The 7,964-nt window shown below is 42.5% G+C and overlaps 1 pseudogene; it reads left to right on the forward strand.

Annotated features, from left to right (window-relative positions):
• Positions 1-1,187: 1,187 nt before the first annotated feature.
• On the forward strand, positions 1,188-4,986 carry LOC133062895 (heterogeneous nuclear ribonucleoproteins A2/B1-like; annotated as a pseudogene).
• Positions 4,987-7,964: the final 2,978 nt, after the last annotated feature.

Here is a 7,964-nt window from a genome sequence, read left to right on the forward strand (position 1 = left end):
TCAGCATCAGTCCTTCCAATGAAGATTCAGGACTGATTTCCTTTAGGATTTACTGGTTGGATGATGGACAGGGAAACCTGGCAGCCCACGGCAGAGTTGGACACAACTGAGCAACTGAACTGAACTGAAAGTCAAATTAATGCATCAAATGAATACTGTCTGTGCACAAATTAGTTACAGTAATAGTACAGGTACTACTACATTACTATAATATTGCTATAGCACAGCAAACTGTGGATTGCCAAAAGGCAAAGTCTACATGTATAGTTGCCATGCTAGGAACCTTGGTCTGATATTTCAGACAATGTATCAGCAGGGTTAAAATAACAGTCCAGGACCCCCTGGGTGGCTCAGCGGTAAAGGATCTGCCTGTCAATGCAGAAGACACGGGTTCAATCCCTGGTCCAGGAAGATCCCACATGCTGCAGAGCAACTAAACCTGTGAACCACAACTAACCGCAACTATTGAGCCCAGCTGCTGCAACTACTGAAGCCCACATGCCCTAGACTCATGTTCCACAAGACAAGCCACTACAACGAGAAGGCAAGCACTGCGACAAAGACTAGACCCCACTTATCGCAACTAGGGAAAAGCCCAAGTAGCAACGAAGACCCAACACAGCCAAAAATAAATATATATATTTATTTTAAAAAATTACAGTCCTTTAAATAAATAACCACTCTGACCTAATTTCCCACTCACTTTGTTGATAAAAGCAATGCCAAGGGAAAGGCTTTGACCTTATAGCCTTTTTGTTACTTAATCCATGTCATTTGCACCAAATGCTTCCCTAACTACATGTTTAGGTAAAATCCAAATCTATGTGTAGTTTCCCAGTCTCTATGAAAGGAGTACCAAGATGCTATCAATTTCTTTTTCATGAAATCAGCTCTCTGTATAAAATAAAGGACTTTGTGTCAATGCTTATATTTATCTTACAAAGTTTATGTCAAACCATCGAAAACCTGGCTGTGCTTTGCCTCCTTAATGCATTTCTTTTCTTCCTTCAGCAGTCATCCTGCAGTTTAAATTTTCTGTTCCTCATATCCTCTGTTTTGAAAGCAACCTGAACTGGCATCAATTTTTTTTTAAGTGAGAAATAAATAGTCTGTGATGTATGTTATGGCACATTTGGCACAAGACGCTAAAACAAAGACAGGGCTTGGTAGGTTTTGTATCAAAACACATGCCAGCACTTGGCGAAAGCAGTTCTGGTGAACTTACCATAGATTGCAATCGCTTCCTGATTGATTCAGCTGCTATCCATCTGTTCTGGCTGTCCACTGCCATTCCAAACTGCTCCTCCTCCACGCCCAGCTGCCAGGCAGAGAAATCACTACAATTTACACTCCCAGCGTACAGCCCCCAGCCCCACTGTCTGGATTTTTGCATATTGACTGGAAAAGGGCATCAAAAAGTGCCTTAAATCCCACTTTATTAATAATCTATGAAACACAAGCAACACTGAGATGGTTTTTCACCTATAATATGTAAAGTTAGTTTGCAGTCCTCATTGTTTGGCTAAAATGACCTGTTTGAGGAGAATGAGGAAATGGAAATTCTTACGTTGCTGAAGGCAGTTAAACCCATCCAAACCCATCCTAATCTGGTAGGTAGGATTTTGGTCTCCGTGGCTTTTGCTCCTAACATGACAAAAGGGACTTTGCAATGGAATTGAGGCTACTAATCAATTGGCCTTACCATAGGGAGATACTTCTGTATTATCAGATGGGGCCCAATGTGATTACAGGAGCCCCGAAGACTAGAAGAGGAGACAGAGATGCAAATAGTGTGAGGAGGCTTTGACGCCAAGGCTGGTTCTGAGATACAGCAGGTTCCGGGCAGTTACTGGTGAATGAGTTCTAGGGATAAGGGCGGCCCTAGCTGACAGCCATCGAAGACACAGAACCTAGTCCTGCAGATGTGTGTGCACATGTGTGCTTTGTCAGGCCTGACTTTTTTGTGATGCCCCCATGGACTGTAACCCACCCAGGCTCCTCTGTCCATGGAATTTTCCAGGCAAGAGTACTGGAGTGGGTCACCATTTCCTTCTCCACCTGCAGCTGTGAGGCAACGAATTCTCTCCACAGCACAAAGGAGCTTGGAAACAGATTCTCCCCGTAGAGTTTCCAAGAGGGAACATAGCCTGCTGACACCTGCTTCTGGCCTTTTGAGACTCAAAACAGAGAAACCAGCCAAACCCTTTGGATATTTTACCTACATAACCCTGAAATAATGAGTGTTGTCTCAGTTCACTAGATTTGCCTTACTTGATCATGGCAGTGCATTAGTCAGGGCTCTCCAGAGAAAACAGAACCAACAGGATAGAGCTGTATTCAAGAGGAGACGTCAGAATTGGTTTCTGTGTTAAGAATGAGGGATTTCCAGGTGGTTCAGTGGTAAAGAATCCACCTCCAGTGCAGGAGACAGGGGGTCAATCCCTCGGTGGGGAAGATCCCCTGAGGTAGGAAATGAAAACCCACTCTAGTAGTCTCACCTGAAAAATCATATGGACAGAGGCAGCTAGCAGGCAGAGTCTGGCCTGACTTAGCCACCAAACACGCACACACATTATGAATGAAGCCAGAGAAGTCTGACAACCTGCCACCTGGAGGCAACCTGGAGAGCCAGAAGAGCCACTGGGATAATCCAGGCCGGGCCTGAGACCCTGAGAACCAAGGCACTTCTAGTATAAGTCTCTGAGTCCAAAGTCCGAGAACCTGGAGCTCTCCTGTCCCCGAGCAGAAGAAAGACGCTCCGGCTCAAGAAGAGAGAGGTTCTGATTCAAGATAGCCATGCTGGAGGAGGTTGGGTCATGCCCTCCCGTGGACACAGCGACTCTGCAGCAACGTCAAATCAAACAGGAACGGTTGGGACACAATCTCCCCGTAAAGGCCGTCCCCAGCACAACCACCCACAATCAGGAGTGAATAGAAAACCCAGAGCTTCTCCCTGAGGAGCAGAGTTTGATCCCCACACACAGCACCCTAACTTTCAAAACCTGTACCTGAGAGTCGGCTCCTCAAAACATCTAGCTTTGAAAACTAGCAGGGTTTGTGTCCATAGACCACAAGGCTACACGAACCTGGGAGACGCCTCTTAAAGGGCTCACACTTGAACTCACCCAGATAGGGTATAGCGAGGCGGCGAGATCTGGAAACCACCACCAGACTATATGTGTCGGTGGTTTAGTCGCTAAGTCGTGCCTGACTCTTGGGGCCCCATGGACTCCTCTTTCCATGGTATTCTCCAGGCAAGAATATTGGAGTAGGTTGCCATTTGTTTACCTGAAGGTGTCTGTCTGACAGGAATCTAATTCGGTACACAATCAGGGGCCTACTGGCTGACAGGCACCATCTCCAAGCTCCAGCCAGTGGAGGCATCTTTTCTTTTTTTAAAAAATGTTATACTGAGTAGCAACAGCGCCAGACCCCAGCTGAGGCGCTCCTAGAGGTTTTGTCAGTGTTGTTTCTCCAGCGGCGGCAGCTCTCGCCCCGGCATCAGAACGAGTCCGGTTCGTGTTCCTCCGCGGAGGTCTCTCCTCCTATGGTGAATGCAGCCTGAAGCGTCTGAGTCCGCGATGGACAGAGAAAAGGGATTACTCCATAAACTCTATCGGTGGCTTGAGCTTTGAAACTATAGAAGAAAGTTTGAGGAACAAGCAATGAGAAAAACTTACAGATGTAGTAATGAGGGATCCTGCAAGTAAAAGATCAGAAAGGCTTGATTTTGTAACTTTTTCATCCATGGCCGAGGTTGAGGCTGCCATGGCCACAGAACCTCATTCAGTTGATGAGACAGTGGTTGAGCCAAAACGTGCTATTCCAAGAGGGGAATCTGGAAAGCCAGGGGCTCATGTAACTATGGGGCTTCCCACGTGGTGCTCATGGTATAGAACCCACCTGCCAAAGCAGGGGACATAAGAGACGCAAGTTCGATCCCTAGGTCGGGAAGATCCCCTGGAGGAGAGAATGGCAACCCACTGCAGTATTCTTGGTTGAAGAATCCAATGGACAGAGGAGCCTGATGGGCTGCAGTCCATGGGGTCACAAAGAGTGGAACACTGACTAAAGCAACTTAGTGCACATACCCACGCATATGTAACTGTGAGGAAGCTGTTTGTTGGTGGAATAAAGAAAATGCTGAGGAACATCATCTTAGAGATTACTTTGCTGCTAAGTCACTTCAGTTGTGTCTGACTCTGTGCGACCTCATAGACGTCAGCCCACCAGGGCCCCACCCCAACCCCACCCCCCGGGATTCTCCAGGCAAGAACACTGGAGTGGGTTGACATTTCCTTCTCCAAAGAGATTACTTTGAGGAACATGGAAAAATTGATACCATTGAGATAATTACTGATAGGCAGTCTGGAAAGAAAAGAGGATTTGAATTTGTTACCTTTGATAACCATGATCCTGTGGATAAGATTGTGTTGCAGAAATAGCATGCTATCTAGGTCATAATGCAGTAGTTAGAAAAGTTTTGTCTAGACAAGAAGTATAGGAAGTAAAAAGTTCTAGAAATGGAAAAGGAGGTGTCTTTGGTCTTAGAGATTCTAGTGGTGGTGGTGGTGATGAAAATTTTGGACTAGTGCCTATAAGTAACTTTAGAGGAGGGTCTGATGGATATGGAAGTCCTGGTGGATTTGGAGATGGCTATAATGGGTATGGAGGAGGTCCTGGAAGTGACAGTTTTGGAGGTAGCCCTGGTTATGGAGGAAAAGAAGGATATAGTGGTGAAAGACCTGGATATGGCAACCAGGGTGAGGGCTACAAAGGTGGTTATGACAACTATAGAGGAGGAAATTATGGAAGTTATGGAAATTATGATTTTGGGAATTATAACCCATAGTCTTCTAACTATGATCCAGTGAAGAGTGGAAACTTTGGTGGTAGCAGGAACATGGGGAACCATATGATTGAAGAGACTCTGGTCCAGAAGTCATTGGAGGAAGTGGGAGTTATGGAAGGAGAAGCCAATATTGAGCTTCTTCCTGTTTGCCACAGGAAGATGTCTTGCTGCAGGTAACTAATAAGGAAATGGCCAACCACAGAGTCCTCAAGAAATAAGAAATTCTGTACCATCTGAAAGTAGTTCTTATTGGTGCCTTGATTTTAAAAAGCACTCTTTAAGAATAAAGGGAAATGTTTTCTGATAAAAAGAATAGACTTCATTTAGGACATATTCTTAATATAAAACAATTACAAATTGAGGATTATTTGTAAAAGAGTAACATCAAATCAGCTAGAAAGATAAATGTATCACGTTTTGAATTAGGTTTTGTGAGTAGACAGGTTAAAATTCTATTTTAAATATAAACTTTATTAAAATAAATAGTCTTGTATTCAAATACTTGGTGTAATGTTTACACATAGACTGTGAATCTTGTTATATGAATATTACATTGTCTAAAGGATTGTCATCCCCTTGATTTATAAAGCAGTTTCACAAAGCAATGCATACTGTCATCTTCTTTTCAGTTCAGTTCAGTTCAGTTCAGTTATTCAGTCGTTTCAGAGTCTTTGTGACCTCATGGATTGCAGCATACCAGTCTTCCCTGTCCATCACCAACTCCCGGAGCTTACTCAAACTCATGTCCATTGAGTCTGCGATGCCATCCAACCATCTCATCCTCTGTTGTCCCCTTCTCCTCCTGCCTTCAATCTTTCCCAGCATCAGGGTCTTTTCCAATGAGTCAGTTCTTTGCATCAGGTGGCCAAAGTATTGGAGTTTCCACTTCAGCATCAGTCCTTCCAGTGAATATTCAGGACTGATTTCCTTTAGGATGGACTGGCTGGATCTCCTTGCAGTCCAAGGGACTCTCAAGAGTCTTCCCTAACATCACAGTTCAAAAGCATCAATTCTTCAGCGCTCAGCTTTCTTTAGAGTCCAACTCTCACATCCATACATGACTACTGGAAAAACCATAGCTTTGACTAGATGGAACTTTGTTGGCAAAGTAATGTCTCTGGTTTTTAATATGCTGTCTAGGTTGGTCATAGCTTTCCTTCCAAGGAGCAAGCGTCTTTTAATTTCATGGCTGCAGTCACCATCTGCAGTGATTTTGGAGCCCCCCCAAAATAAAGTCTCTCACTGTTTCCATTGTTTCCCCATCTCTTTGCCATGAAGTGATGGGACCGAATGCCATGATCTTAGTTTTCTGAATGTTGAGCTTTAAGCCAACTTTTTCACTCTCCTCTTTCACTTTCATCAAGAGGCTCTTTAGTTCTTCTTCACTTTCTGCCATAAGGGTGGTGTCATCTGCATATCTGAGGTTCCTTTCAATAGTGATAGATAAATGAGAAAAGCATTGTGCACATTATTGCCTCTCCCTAATAAAATGGCATTCTTTATATACTGTAAAAATAAAAAAAAAACCCAACATTATGCTTTATTATCTTTTTTATTTCCCCTGCTCCTGTGGGCATTATCTATATGCTTTCCTTCTGCTCATTCCAGTTGACAGTCGAGCAATTTCTGAGCTCTCGCTGGTGGGATCCTTTTTTTTTTTTTTTCTTTTTATTCTCTATGTGTGCTTTTTCTTCTGTATATGTGAATGTTCTGAATATATGAAGGAAAATTTGTTTGCCTTCCCCATATTCACTCCTACTTCTTCTGAATATAGCTCCTAATTTGAACTAGGGAATTTCCCTTACCCCTACATCATGGGACATGCACTTCTCCTTCAACTTAGGCTAAGCAGTGGCTCTTATTCCCATGATCATTGTAATTGATTCAGGAATGAATACATGAACCTAATAGACCAATGAGATGCCATAAAATTTTGACTGACAATCCTTGAGTAGAAACAGTCTCCCTTTTTCACTAAGTGTGAACTTGAAAATAAGCAGGAGCTGAAGCGAATGCAGCCATTTTGCTACCATGAGAAACACGGGAATTGAGTCACTACAATGAAGAAAGCCTACGGACATTGCTCAAACTCAGGATGAAGCCGTAACTGAAGATAGCCTTTCCCTTTGTATTATTTATATCTATGAAATAATAATTGCCCTTTTGCCTAAGTCATTGGATTTATGGGATACCACTTACAACAAAAAAATGTCCTCATCTCGACACCATCCTGTTCTACTTTCTGTTTTCAGCTCTAAAATGTTGAAAGCTTGAATTTAAATTCTCAGAATTCGGAACTCAAAAGACAAGATAATACAATCTAATAAATTTAATATTATACATAAATTTGATTTCAAATATGATAAAAATTAGTCTATATCTTCAAATATGCCTGAACTAGGATTTTAAATAAAAACACCCTTAGGACAAGAAACGATAAGGCAATTAAGAATGATTGGGATGATTTCCCTTCTCTTTTAAGTTACTTTGATTAACCCTATTGTTTCTTTTCTGTTATTCACCTAATCTGACAATATGAATCTAGAGAGAAAATGTGTGAAGGGTAACAGAAGAGAAAAATTCAGCAATTATTGTGACACTTAAACATCTGTCAGAGACCTCTGATCTGATGGAGGAACTTTGATTTTAGATATAAATTTCCTTTCTTGCATTCTCACCAGTTTTTTCCTTCAATAACACACCAGAACATATCATGTCATATACTCAACATCTGGAATGAAGAAAGATTTCCTAAAGCACCCTTGGCTGCCTTTTTCTCCCCTGGAGGAAATTCCCTAAGAGTTAGGTTGACAGCATGTTAAACAGGCATCATTCATCTGTGTGACAGTTCAGCAACTTACCACATTTAAGAGTAAAAGAATGAGCCCCTGATTTCTGCAGGCTAAATTTGGGGTTACATTACTTGATGCCAGAATGTCCAGATTAAGATGAAAAATATTTAGTCAGCCATCTAGATATTCTCAAGTGTACAGATGTTTGACATAAGCAGAGCCTGTGGTGGCACTAATTGGATAATATAAAAATCCCCATTTCTTTTGATCATTAAGCATTTATCATCATCACTTAAGTGCCAGCCACATAGGAAGGATTG

This window comes from Dama dama, chromosome 9 (assembly GCF_033118175.1).
Source record: "Dama dama isolate Ldn47 chromosome 9, ASM3311817v1, whole genome shotgun sequence".
Taxonomy (NCBI): domain Eukaryota; kingdom Metazoa; phylum Chordata; class Mammalia; order Artiodactyla; family Cervidae; genus Dama; species Dama dama.